This window comes from Ochotona curzoniae, unplaced genomic scaffold (assembly GCF_017591425.1).
Source record: "Ochotona curzoniae isolate NIBS_2020 unplaced genomic scaffold, NIBS_Ocur_1.0 contig_3520, whole genome shotgun sequence".
In the NCBI taxonomy this organism is placed as follows: Eukaryota; Metazoa; Chordata; class Mammalia; order Lagomorpha; family Ochotonidae; genus Ochotona; species Ochotona curzoniae.
Genome location: NW_024465894.1, coordinates 25,539,678 through 25,552,668, shown reverse-complemented (window position 1 = coordinate 25,552,668; position 12,991 = coordinate 25,539,678). Strand labels below are relative to the sequence as shown.

The following is a 12,991-nucleotide window of genomic DNA, read 5'->3' as shown; positions in this document are numbered from 1 at the left end:
CCTAATTAACTATGTAATGATTGTCAAAATATAATAATAATAAAAAATTAACCTAAAAAAAAAAGAAAAGAAAAGAAAACTTACCCAGACAAACTAAACCAGAGGGTCCTTCACTCGTGACAGCACTGCTGTCATTCCACTGGGCAAGCAAGAGTAACTTCGTGAAAGCCTCCATGCGAAATCACTCAGCATCCACCTTACCGCCCCAATCTCATCCTATTGTCTTTCTTTAAAACTTGAATTCATTCTTGTTCAGTTCATAATGTCAAACAGCCTCCACTGACAGGGCTACGTTCCCAGGCCCCTCTGTTCTTTAGGGGGCTGATACCACCACTTCCAAAAAGGTCCTGAACTGGATGGAGACTTAATTCTACTTTTCCATGATCTTTTGGACTTCCATGATATTTGGCCTTTCACCATCTTTGGAGTGTTCTTTCTGTGTTGGAGAACTTTCCAAGACTTCCTTGTAACTTGGACAAAAACATACGATGGTTAACCTGTTTGTCAACTAAGGCTTTCCAGCTACTTAAGACCTAGATGGAATGGATCCAAACCCTCTCTTCTTGCTCTGGATAGCTGCAAGTCCTATTCCCTCTCTCCCCCATCAAAATTATTTGTCAATATCTAGTTCCTCCAGCTCCTTCTTCCAGCCTCCCATGCAGTCTACACCATTTATTTTACACTTTGTGACTGATTAAAACCATATGTGGAATTCATTTCTTTCCCTGATCCCCACCTTTACTGCCAAGGAACCCCAATTACACGAGACCTTTATGTGTACAGAAGACATGGGAGAGTCTTCCCCTCGGTCTCAGCTGCCTCATCACCTCTCCTCCCTTTCTCCTCCTTTTTGTCCCTTTGTCCTCTAATTCTTAAATATTCCTCCATAATAAAATAGCTACAAAGCAAGCTTTCACCCTAAGCCTTCTAGGCATAGTTCTACTTCTTAGAGTCCGGACAAACTAAGACAAATTACTTTGCATCTACGGGCCATATTCTGAGGAGCACCCTTATTCCCAGTGTTGCTGTAATGACATGGACAGTCACAGAAAGCAAGTGAGCATGTGCAAGCATCGGGGCTCACACTGCCGTTTATGTGTAGTACCTCCCTACAACTGGCATCACGTGCACAAAGCCCCCTCATATTCTGGTCTGATCAATGTTTTCTAACTGTTGCTTCCTCAGGAAAGCAGTTCTGTTTGCATTTACTGCAATCCTATTTGTTACATATTGAGTATCCCTCATCTGAAATGTCTTGGATCAGAAATGCTTTCAAATTTGGATGTTTTTCCATCTTAGAATATTTGTGTCTATCCTAAAATAACATATTAAGAATGAGATTCAAATCTTGGGCCAGCATCCTGTATGGATACCAGTTCTTGTCCTGGATGCTCCACTTGCAAAACAGCTCCCTGCCTGCTGGGTGGACTGGAAAAGCAATCAAGGACAGCCCAAAGCCTTGGGACACTGCACCCACGAAGGAGACCCAGAAGAAGCTCCTAGCTTCAGATCAGCTCAGCTCTGGCCATTGTGACCACTCGGGGAGTGAACCAGCAGACTGAAGATCTTTTTCTCTGTCTCTCCTTCTCTGTGTAAATCTGTCTCTCCAATAAAAATAAATAAATCTTAAGAATGAGAAAATAATCTAAATAAGAATTCCATCCATATTTTAGACACAATGTATGCATGGATTTTGTAAGCAATTTTATACAGTATTTTTAAGACTCATGTGTTTCACCAGGAGTAACTCATATGAGGTCAGGTGTGGAATTTTTCACTTCTAGTACCATATTGGCGCCTCCCAAACTTTGGACTTTTTTTTTTTTTTTGTTAGCATTAGGAATGCTCGGGGATTAGTGTAAAACTGCAAAGTGTTTTGTGTTGAAGATAGATTGTTTAAGCTGAAATCTAGCCCATGCCCCCACACTCTCCTTTAGACCATCATATTTGATGGACTACAATTATCTACTTCATAGGACAGTGCTAAGAAAGTAAGAATTAGCTTGAAATGAGAAAGGTAAAACTCCAATTGCCTATCAGACTTGGATAACAAAGACAGGCTGCTTTGGGACTGGTGTATTGTCTCAACTGGCTAATACTCCTCTTCCAAGTGTTGGCATCCCATATGGGCACCAGTTTATGTCCCAGCTGCTCCACTTGCCATCCAGTCCCCTCTTCATGACCTGGGAAATTAGCGGAGGATGACCCAAAAACCCTTGGGATACTGTACTCATGTGGGAGACCTGGAAGAAGCTCCTGGTTCCTGCTTTCAGATTGGCTCAGTCTCAGCCTTTCAATCATTTGGGGTGCAAACCAGTAGATGGCAAATCTTTCTGTCTCTCCTCTGTAAACTGGTCTTACCAATAAAAATGAACCTGAAAAAAAAAAGATTAGCCTGGCTGCTAAGCTGACAGTAAACAATGTACCTCGCAAGAACACAGGACAATAGTAGTGGACGCCAGAGCACACTCTTCAGGGCCAGCACTCTCACCCCATCCTTCCTGGGTGCCAGTTCATGTCCCCTGCCACCCACATGGGAAACAGGCTTTGATGTGACTCTGCCACTGACCACTGAAGCTACTTAGAAAAAAACAAAACCCACTCATTGGGCAACAGCTGCTTTCCTGCTCACTGAAAAGCTGTGCTGTGAAGTCACAGACCGCGAGAAACACTGCTTCCAGAATCCATCAGGATGAAAGCCAGCTCTCACACCGCCTGCTTTTGCTGCTTGTCTTTGCTTCTCCGGAACACAAGCTTATTCTTGCACAGACCCTGTGGCTCAGAAGTCCCCCTTTCTGGGTCCTCCTGCCGAGATCAGGGCGGGCGGCACTGCCTCTCTTCCCAGAAGCTCTGGAGAAGGATTTCCAAGCCCATCTGTGCTGTAGACTGGATTCGTTGCTTTTTCTTCTTCATGGGGTGGGAGAGGGAGGGCAGTTGTCTGAGACTTTTTTTTTTTGTTGGCCTTTGTTGTTGTTGTTGTTTTGGTTTTGGCTTTGGTTTTCCACTAGTGATGATCCCGCTGTCTCCTGCCCCTAGAGCCCACCCACAAAAGCGTGTTATTCTTGACCTTGAGGATTTTACTCAGTTACGCACAGGGAAGCATCCTGGATAATCAACTCATACACAAACCATTAAAGAGTTACAAGAAGCAGCTCCTTACCTCACTCTTTATCTTCCTCTCCCTGTGCTGTCTCCCCTCCGCATCTCTGAGTCTCAGACTTTAAAAACTGCACTCCATGCGCCTCCCCTACTGCACATAGCAGCTGAGCCAAGCCTGCTGTAAACACACTAACTACACTTAGGGTATCCCAGAGTGGAGCATCACGGGAGTATTTTTCTACATTTTGCTAGCTCAGGACAAAGTCAAAGTGCAAAGAACAGTTTCTTCTGAAATGACATTGTTTTCACACTTTCGGAAAGCAAAACAAAAAACGTCATAAATCGAGCCATCATAAACCAGTGACCATCTGTACTCTTAGTCTCCTCTGTAATATCAAATACAATAATAATTACAAGTATTATCATAAGCTCTGTGTATACGTAAGAGGACAATGGGGCTGTGCCAGGGGTACCAGCTGGGAGCAAACCAATTGAAGAAAATAGAGACCGCTAGCACTGTCTGCCCGGACGTTCCAGCACGAGCCTCCACTTGGCAAACCTTTGCTGTCACACCACCCTAGCCGCTGGCAGAAGCGGCTGAATTGTTTAAAAGCTCCTTCAGTTCTTCAACATGCAGTGTGGTTCCAAATGACCCCTTCTGAACTATGAATTGGAACAACAAAGCCACAGTAAGGCTTTTTCTTTTCCTTTTAAAAATGTATATTAAGGGAATAAATTACATGCATTTCCTAAAGACAGTTTTTACAGCATAATGCCAGCTCCAACCCAACACTCCCTCCCATTCTCAACCCCCTGCTCCTTTCTCCTGCTTCTCTTTCTTTTAATGTTTCTATAACATACTTTCAGGGTTTTTTTTTTTAATCATCATGTTTAACCCTCTCCACATTCTGCACCATATTAAAGGGACAGATATGACTCTCACAATGATTTCTTTCTCTTACTAAAATTAGAAATGTTTATAATTTTAATAATGACTATCTTTATTCCCAGCTTCAAAACCTACCAGGCACCTCCAGCGTGGGGTCCTTCCAGGAGGGCCTGCTGAGGAGGGAGGAGATCAGGCCCCAGGCACCAAAGCGTATTTCAAACACCCTTCTCCTGCCCAGCTCTCTGGCCCTCTTGGCCACATCTCTCATTTGGACAGTTCACATTCAGTGTTTGTCACATACTCTGTTCGCGAGGCTTGACTCGGTGTCTAGCAATGCTGGCACTGAACAGACCCTCAGTAAATGTGAATAAGAGAGCTGGTGCTGACGCGTGCTCCAAAGCGAAGTCTGCCCTCCGCACAGACAAGGGGAGAAGACGCCACCGTGGAAATGGCACAAGGCAGCCAGACAACAGTGTAAGCAGATCAGACCTCTGCGGACACAGTTCAGACCCCAGGACCACAAAGAACAACACAATGTTTACACTCAGGACGAGAAAGTAATTTGCTCACTTTTATTGGCAAAGTTCATCACGTGTCGGCTTTCAGGTAACTCACCTGTCTTCCAAAATCCTAGTCATTGAGCCATAAATCTCCAATGCGTGAATTTTCATGGGATGTTTCATTTCTTCCCAATCTTAGCACAAGCTCTGCCCATCCAGCTTTGTATAAAGACCCCAAATACTCAATTTACAAGGCCTTCAGAAGCTAACAAAAAGGTATTGATCAGAGCAAATGCCTAACTATTAACATGCTGCTTGCTTTTTCTTTAAATGCAATAATTTATTTGGGTGGCAGCATTTAAAAATACATCATAATACACAGTGATGCTGTGAAAACCAGACTTACGAAATTAAACACCCAGCTACAATCCCCATCTCTGAGTCCAAAACCTTCCACTCCCATCGGAGGTAATCAAGAATTCCGAATGGAAGAATTAGCTTTCAAATATTGTTACTCATCACAAACACCCATGATCATCTCTTCAAAAGTCTGTATAGTACTTAAAAATTTGGCTTCAGTATAACTTTATTAAAATTTCATTTTTTTGGAAATTGTGTTTTAGTCAATGATATATTTTTGCTCACTCATTGTATGACTATACCACAATCTGTCTTTCTGATGAGTGGCTATTTCCATTTTTTTACTATGATAAACAATGGTGTTAGGAGCATTTTTATGCAGATGACCTTGTGGATATGTGGACTTTTCCAAAGTAATAACTAATAAGAACAATAAAAATAACCATTATCATGACTACAAGTAGTACCACTAATAAGAAGAGTTACTTTTATGGCTGTGCTCGTCTGAAAGTTATTAACTCATTTATCCTAAGACTTCCATGAAGGAGATAAAATTATTAACTCAATTTTCCCATAAGAACAGATTAGAGACAATATTTATCTACAGAAAAAATTGTGTGCCTTATAAAATAAGGCCAAATTTTTCTAAAAGGGAACTTGTGCAAATCCGCACGCCCTTTACGAATATACAAATTGAGAATGTAAAAAGTGAGTAAATAACAGTGAGTATGTTAGTACTACCCTGCTTGCCCTCCAAAACATAATGTTGTCAGACTTAAAATTATGCTCCAACTGTATAGATAGATGGGTAACGTAGCATGAATTGAAGGAAAAAAATGTAGAAGAGAGATGGACAAACAGGGCTTGAGACTAAACAGAAATCAAACTTAAGGTAGGTCTATTGGGGAATAAGAAAATGTGGTCAAAGCAGATAAAGATTTAAAACTCAGGAACAAAGGCGCTCACTGGGGCGCTGAGTGTCCTGAACATGTCTGTCTGTGCGACAGAGCTGCCCTCTGCTCATTCTTCATTTTCCCAGTGTCTGCTTCTCTGTCAAAGATTATAGTGGGGATATCTAAATGAAATGCCAGACAATGGAAAATTCCTTCATCTGTGACTCTCAACTCTTCCCTACTTTTACCATTATGACTTTGCCATATGTGTTGTGTCCCTAAGCATCTCTGCTTTCTTTCTATTATGAATAATTCACCTAGCACAGAACAAATCAATAGCCTTCCTGTAACCTAAAGTTATCACTTTTCACCAGCTTTCATTCCTTATCTCCCCCAGGAGGAAATGTTATTATATATGACTGATCAATAGAGAAACACACCCAAACTATGGATGCAAGGAGATTAAAACCTCTTAGTACAAGTCACAAGGTCCCTAAGGAAGAAAGGAAGGATGGGAGGCAGGGAGGAAGGAAGGAAGAAACCAAGGAAGGGAGGAAGAAGGAAAGAAGGAAGAAAGAAAGGAAGAAAGTTTCTAAGTTAAAGACTGGAGGAGACCCATCCTCACCAGTCCATTAGTGTTAACCTTATAAGTACATAGGAACATTAAAGCAGTACAAATTGGAAACCACAGCAGTGTGAGAAGTGGAACTCACCATAACTACCAAAAACCCTTCCTTGTGAAAGAGCCCTTTCTACATTGCCTCCTGCAGAAATGGGGACATTTTTGTAAGCAAGCTATGTTAAAAAAAAAAAAATCAGGCCATGAGACGCATCTAGGCTCCAAAAACCAAAAGACTACATTTCCGTTAAACATTTGATTTTCGTTGTTGTGAATTCCACTCCCCGCTGACTCCTCTCCCTACTCAACAATGAGGCCTCCCTAAAACACTACACTCTAATTCTCAATGGGAGAACTTCCGATCTCTGAAAATTCTACAACCTTATTAAAGTGAACCTAGCCCAGTATGCTCCATTGCCCTACAGGACACCTCTTAACCACAAGCAAAATGTATACCATGTATTCTGTTTTTAGAGTTCTGTTCCTCTAAGAAAATAGGTCAGATTCGAGTATGAGAAAACATTTTGCAGCTCACTTTTAAAATGCCAGAAGCTCTACTCGCAAAAGTTAACATTTACCAAATGTTCAACCGAACAAAAGATTTATGCATGTTACTGATATTTAATGTAAGAAAAACACTTGTGAAAATAATTTTCTGGTTCTAGGGTGTCATTTTATTTGGAGGAATGCACTGCATTTCAAACTAACACTGTTCAAAAATAGATGCACCACGATATCTATACTATGCATAATAGAGAGATATGTCATAAATGGCACCACTGTGTGACGAGCTCTAATGTATTACTACTCAGGGTTGTTTGTTCACCAATTATGACCTATGTACTTAAGAGTAAGGTGGTCCTGCAAATGACTAAAGTGCTAGAAAAGCCACAATCATCCTGTTTTTTTCCATGATCTATTCACTGGTTACGATTCGATACATCTTGGAAATACTGGATTCTAAGGGAAGGCAGATGAAGCAACAGTCCTCTGAAACTGACAAGACTGATGAAAAACACACAAAAGGGTTTATTATTGCATGTTCAATATGAATGATAATCTCCTTGTGGTGTGATTAAATGACGACGAATGTGTCATTAGGGGATTGATTACAATAGAGGGGAACCATCTGGCAAAGTTCAACTAAGTACAAAAACAGAAATAATTAGTAAAGATAATGCGTCCCTATCAAATGGATAGGGGAACAATAACAAGTTCAAAGGCAGTATAGATAAATCTGACAGCTTCATTCCCAATTAGTTCACTTCTAATAGAAGTAGAAATAAATAGGAATAAAATACCTATTGGTTTTCATTCAGTCAAATAATTGAAATGTGTACCACAAATATATGGGTTCTTCGTAACTTTGTGAGCAAAGTACAGAAGCTATCAGATTCAGGTTGGCCATGGGTCCATGAGGGGTACCCCGGGCAGCCGCCCAGACAGCTCCTCCGTGAGATTCGGGTGTACAAACCGATTGAGCTGGCTGCAGGCTCAGTCCTGTGGCTCTCAAAGAGGGGGACAGGGTCAGCCCTGCACCCCAGGCCATCTTTATAGGACTGGGAATTGGGGAACCAGGTATCAGTACTTACACGGCTCTCAACCAGGTGGTCTTCAAACGGGCACTGTCAGTGTCTTCCCCCACTTTGCCACACAGGATTCAATGGAGAACATGAGGGCCTCATCATTCTTTAGTTAAAAAAAAAAAAAAATTGTAAGTCACCATACAGCTCAAGACAACTATAAGAGAACTGCCGTGCTCAGGGCAAGCAGAGACCCACCATCTCCACCTCCACTGGGAAGCAAGACCTTGACCTAGAAACAGCTTTTGAGCACAGAGCCCAGGACGACCCTCTCTACCGAGTCGGGGGGCAGGGGACTGAACTCATACAAAGAGCAGACCAGCCCGGTGGACCACGCCAGGCACACGCAGGCTGAGTCACAGGTTGGTACCCGTCCTCTTGAGCCAGCCTCCACATGCTGAGCCTTGGCTTTGCTCTGAGCAGGTGTTCCCACCCACAGCCAACAATTTACAGACTCATGTGAGGCTCCTTGAACGGGGTCTCATCTGATTGGTGCTCACTCTTGCCCACAGTGAGCAGGTCACCCCATGGTGCAGCTGTTACAAGCCGGTAATAGACTAAGTCAGTAGTTATCATTCCGGGGTTGGGAAACCACCCTGGCCCTGACTCGAAGACATTCTCACGTTTTCTGTCCTTCCTTTTCCTCTCTCCTAATGGATTCAACTCATATCTGACATTTTCCCTCCACCGTCCCTGCCCACCCAGCTGACTCAGGAAATGAGGCCTGAAGGCCAGAGCCAGCTCTGAACAGTCAGAATCGGAGCCACATCTGCCACAAGGGTGAGGGTGCCAAATGGGACATTGTACAGAGGCGAGGTATTAGGGCGTGGCAAGGTAGGGGGTGCTGGGTCCCTCCATGCTTCCCTCAGGCTCCCGTTCTCCATACAGCAGAACCCTGTACCTTCGTCCACTGTGGCAGAGGTCTGCATGGGGAAGGTGGAGCCCTCTTGCCTGCCCCAACCCCAGGGAACGCAACAGTGCTGCTCAAATGTAGACAGAGGACAGTCAAGCCCAAGGCATATGAGCAGGAGTGGGGGCCATCTTGGGTTCACGGAGCAGAAACAACCTGGGACCCCTGGGCAGGTATAGGTGCCAGGAGAGGTGCTGAGCACTCAGAACTCTCATAACCCTGTGAGGGGTAGAGTAGGGGTGGCACATTCTGCCATCGGCATCGTCCCCCAGCCCTGCTGCCTTCCTCCCCATGCCTTTTCCCAGCTTCTTTCTGAAGGGCCTGTTTCAAGAAGGAGTAGGAAGGAGGGGAAGGAGCTACCGGCAGGACCCACTGCACCTGCAGAGCTCTGAATGGAGGCCAGGCAACCCCAAGGGCCCGGGCTGTGCCAGGGGCACTGCAGTCACAGGATCAGGTCCACTGACACATCCCTGAGCTGTGCTGGCTCCTTCACCCTCATGGATCCCATCTCCTTCTGCCCTCCATCACCACCTGCCCGCCTCATCCACCCCCGCTCCTCATCACAGAGAAGGGGTGTCGCTGCCTTCTCTGCTCCACTCTCCTGCTTTCCCTTGCCCACCTGATCCTCCCTGAGGCTCGCTCAGCTCTTCCTGCCTGTCCCACCACAGCTGTTTTGCTCCCCTCACCTGTAGGATGCGTCCGGCATCCCTGACAGCCTCCTCCTCCTCCCTAAGTTGAGTCTGGTTCCTTCCATGGTGATGCTGGGAGCACCTGCACCTGACTTCCCTAAAGCACTGAACCAAACGAGACAGTAACCCCTTCAGTCCCCAGCTCCTCCAGGCCCCAGCTTCCGGTCCCTCCCTACCCAACTCCTGTTCTCTCTCGGATGCCCCCACACTGGCCTCAGGCATCTGCTGTGTGGAGCAAAACTGTGGGCAGACGCCTGTGTCCTCTCAGAGCAGCCAGTGGGGGCCAAGGCCTCCTGCTGAGAGCACTGCCCGAGAGGCACGGGACACTGGCTCACCCAGGCCTGGCCTGGTGTACAGTAACCCGGAGCCTCTGCTGACACCCTGAGCCCAGCCGCTTTAGAGCACCACAGCCCTCTCCACCCCAGGTCCTCCGTATTTCAACTTGAGCACCCAGAATGCCCAAGATCATTCATGGTGCTTTAACTCTGTCACTGGGTGTATGCATTATATAGATATTGAGTATATAGATTATTATTGTCAATAATACATATAATGTGTGAGATACAGTATGGCACATTATAGTAAAATTATATTCACATATGTAACAATGAATAAAATGTATATACCTTCATTCTTCTTACACACAATTCACTACATATATATACATACAGCTGGAATTATATTTATGTAACATGTATTTCTCAAAGGTGAACTCATTGAAATAAACAGCTGTAATCGGCTTTGCGCTTCTATTGCTGCCCGTGGTCGAGTTCATCGGAGGCTCTGCCTGCCCAGACATTACTGAAGCTCCCTCTTAGGAGCTCACAGCTGTTGGATTTCTTTTTCCCACCTGGATCTCCCTCATTTTCCATCTTGGAAACATTTGGAAGATTCAAGATGATTCCAAGTCATTCTCATTCTCACTCATTCTCTCTCTCTCTCTCTCTCTCTCTCTCTCCTTTCTCCACCCTCCATGTCCTCACATCCGTGTTTGACCTCAACAGTCCCCGAAATGCCTTCCCACATCCTGGACGGCACAGCTCGCAGCCTTGGACCTGACAGAAAAGGACCCTCCACCTGGGACCTGTATTTCCATCCCCGCAAAGGGGCTGACCCGACCTGGATTGTTCGCTCACCCTGCCCGGTCACAGTTACCCGAGGGGAGGGCGCCCCAGGGGCTCTACCTGGTCCCACACCTTTCTGGCCATGGATGAGTGTGGCATTCTGTGCCTGGCTACCCTGTGACAACAACAAGTGGTAGACAAATTCTCTTTGGATGAAGAATCCGGTTGTCACTGGCTGCGCACTTACGCTCCAGTACGATATCCTCCTCAGTAGACATTAGTAGCATACAGAGAACTCAAAAGCTCCGTCAAACACGTTCAATACACTCAGCGATCAGACCTCCGCATACCCCGTGATGCCAGGAGCCACCACATGCCGTGGTGCTGCCTTTGTCTGAGGCACCAAAACTCCTTTGTTTCATAGATGACAGATTTGGAGCAAGAAGTGGGAGCTTGGTTCTTGAGAGCTGATGTTATGGCACAGCAGGGTAAGCCACTGCTTGCCATGCCAACATGCCATACTGGAGTGCCAGTTAAGAGTCCCGACTTCCACCCAGCTCCCGGCCAAGGGTAAAAACAAAACGTGGACGATGTAGCAAGTACCTGGACCCCTGCCACCATGTGGGAGTACCGGATGAGGCACTGGGCTCCTGGATCTGCCCAGACATTTGGGGAGTGAACTATAGAACAGAAGATACTTCTGTCTTTTCCCTCTCACTCACTCTCTACCACCTCTGTCCTTTCGATTCTCAAATAAATAAGGAAATGTGTGAAGAAATTTTGCTTGTTGAAAATTACTGCCATTCCTACAACTATACAAGAGCTGGCTGACAAGAGACGGCTTCCGTCTTGAACTTCACGTTGAACTCACACAAGGACCCTGCTGGCTCCGCTGTCCTTCGGCCACTCGCTGGCTGGGCCGGAGCAGCTCAGGGGGCATGCGCACTCACTGACCAGTGAGCAAACGTGGGACACAGGAAGTGGCCTGCCCTCACGTCACTTAGCAGAGGGGCACGGAGTCGGGGATTTTCAGAAAGGATTCAAAGGTGACTAACGCCAACACTGCTCCACTCCACTCCTCTTTCCTCATGTGAACCATTCCAGAAACATCCTCCCCTGCTCAGATTTCAAGGCTGCTCCGCCCCTGGGACAATGCCGAGGAGCGTGGGCTGTTGGGAGGTGACCTGTCCTGTGTTCGGGCGGACTGTTTCTCTCCTGTATCTCTCTGAGGATAGAGCCGTCCTGTTTCCAGCTTCTGTCTTATATCCGAAACATTGGCTGCCGCACCTTGGCTGTTTGTTTTTTTATTAAGATTTATTTTTGTCAGAAAGTCAGATATACAGAAAGGAGGAGAGACAGACAGGAAGATCCCATGGCCAGAGCTGAGCCGATCTGAAGTCAGGAGCCAGGAACTTCTTCCAGGTCTCACATACTGATGCAGAGTCCCAAGGTTTTGGGCTGTCCTCAGCTGCTTTCCCAGAACACAAGCAGGGAGCAGGACGGGAAGTGGGACAGCCACGATAGGAACTGGCACCTATATGGGATTCTGGTGTATGTGAGGCAAGGACTTTAGCTGCTAGGCTACCGCACTGGACTCGACTGCTGCAACCTTTATACCCAGGACTCATGACTCTCCTTCTCCTCTCCCATCTCACTTCCTGCAATAAAAGACAAACCCTGAAAGCCCCCCTCAGAAAATACAGCCATGGACAGTCCCTCACCTCGCCTGCACAAGAGGAACCACTCTCTGTGCCCTAACCCTGAGTGCAAGCCACCTTGGGGGAGGGCTCATGGGTCATCAATGAGTTTGTGACCACCTGGCTGGTAGGACAGATCTGCCTTAGGGAAAGCTAATCTGGGGCCACCTCTTGGGCTTAGAGAGAACCCACTGAAAACTCCATTTGAACTTAGAATGTGGGGCCTTTGTGACGTAAGACCACGTGGAGATCACCCTCTGTTTAGACTGACCAGAATCTGAAGTCGAGAGGCCAGGTGAGGCTGCTATGCCCGTGGCTCCGGCATCCCACACTGCTCTGCTTCGGATCCAGCCCCCTGCCAATGGCCTGGGAAGGCAGTGCAAGGCGGCCCAAGTCCTTGGCCCTGGGCACCCGTCAGGGACAGCTGGATCAAGTTCTGGGCCCCTGGTTTGGGACTGGCCCACCCCAGCTCTTGCAGCCATTTGGAGATTCATCCAGTGGTTGGAAGAGCTCTCTCACTTCCTGTACCTCCCTCTGTTACTCTGCCATATTGATAAGTTAAAAATCAATCAATAAGCATTTCATCCACGTACAGTAAACCACAGGATAATCGCTGATCATTAAAATTATAGTGGTGTTCAAAGTCTATATACCTATTAAGATTGTTTTGCTCTTTGCTTGTTAAACT

At 46.0% G+C, this 12,991-nt stretch overlaps 1 long non-coding RNA gene across 1 annotated transcript in view; it reads right to left on the bottom strand.

The window, feature by feature from the left end:
• The window catches only part of LOC121157504, a 153,263-nt gene that overhangs the window by 36,500 nt on the left and 103,772 nt on the right, over positions 1–12,991 (bottom strand). Inside the window, exon 3 of the long non-coding RNA XR_005884034.1 lies at positions 7,953–8,049. This is a non-coding gene — a long non-coding RNA (uncharacterized LOC121157504). The remainder of the gene's footprint in view (positions 1–7,952; positions 8,050–12,991) is intronic.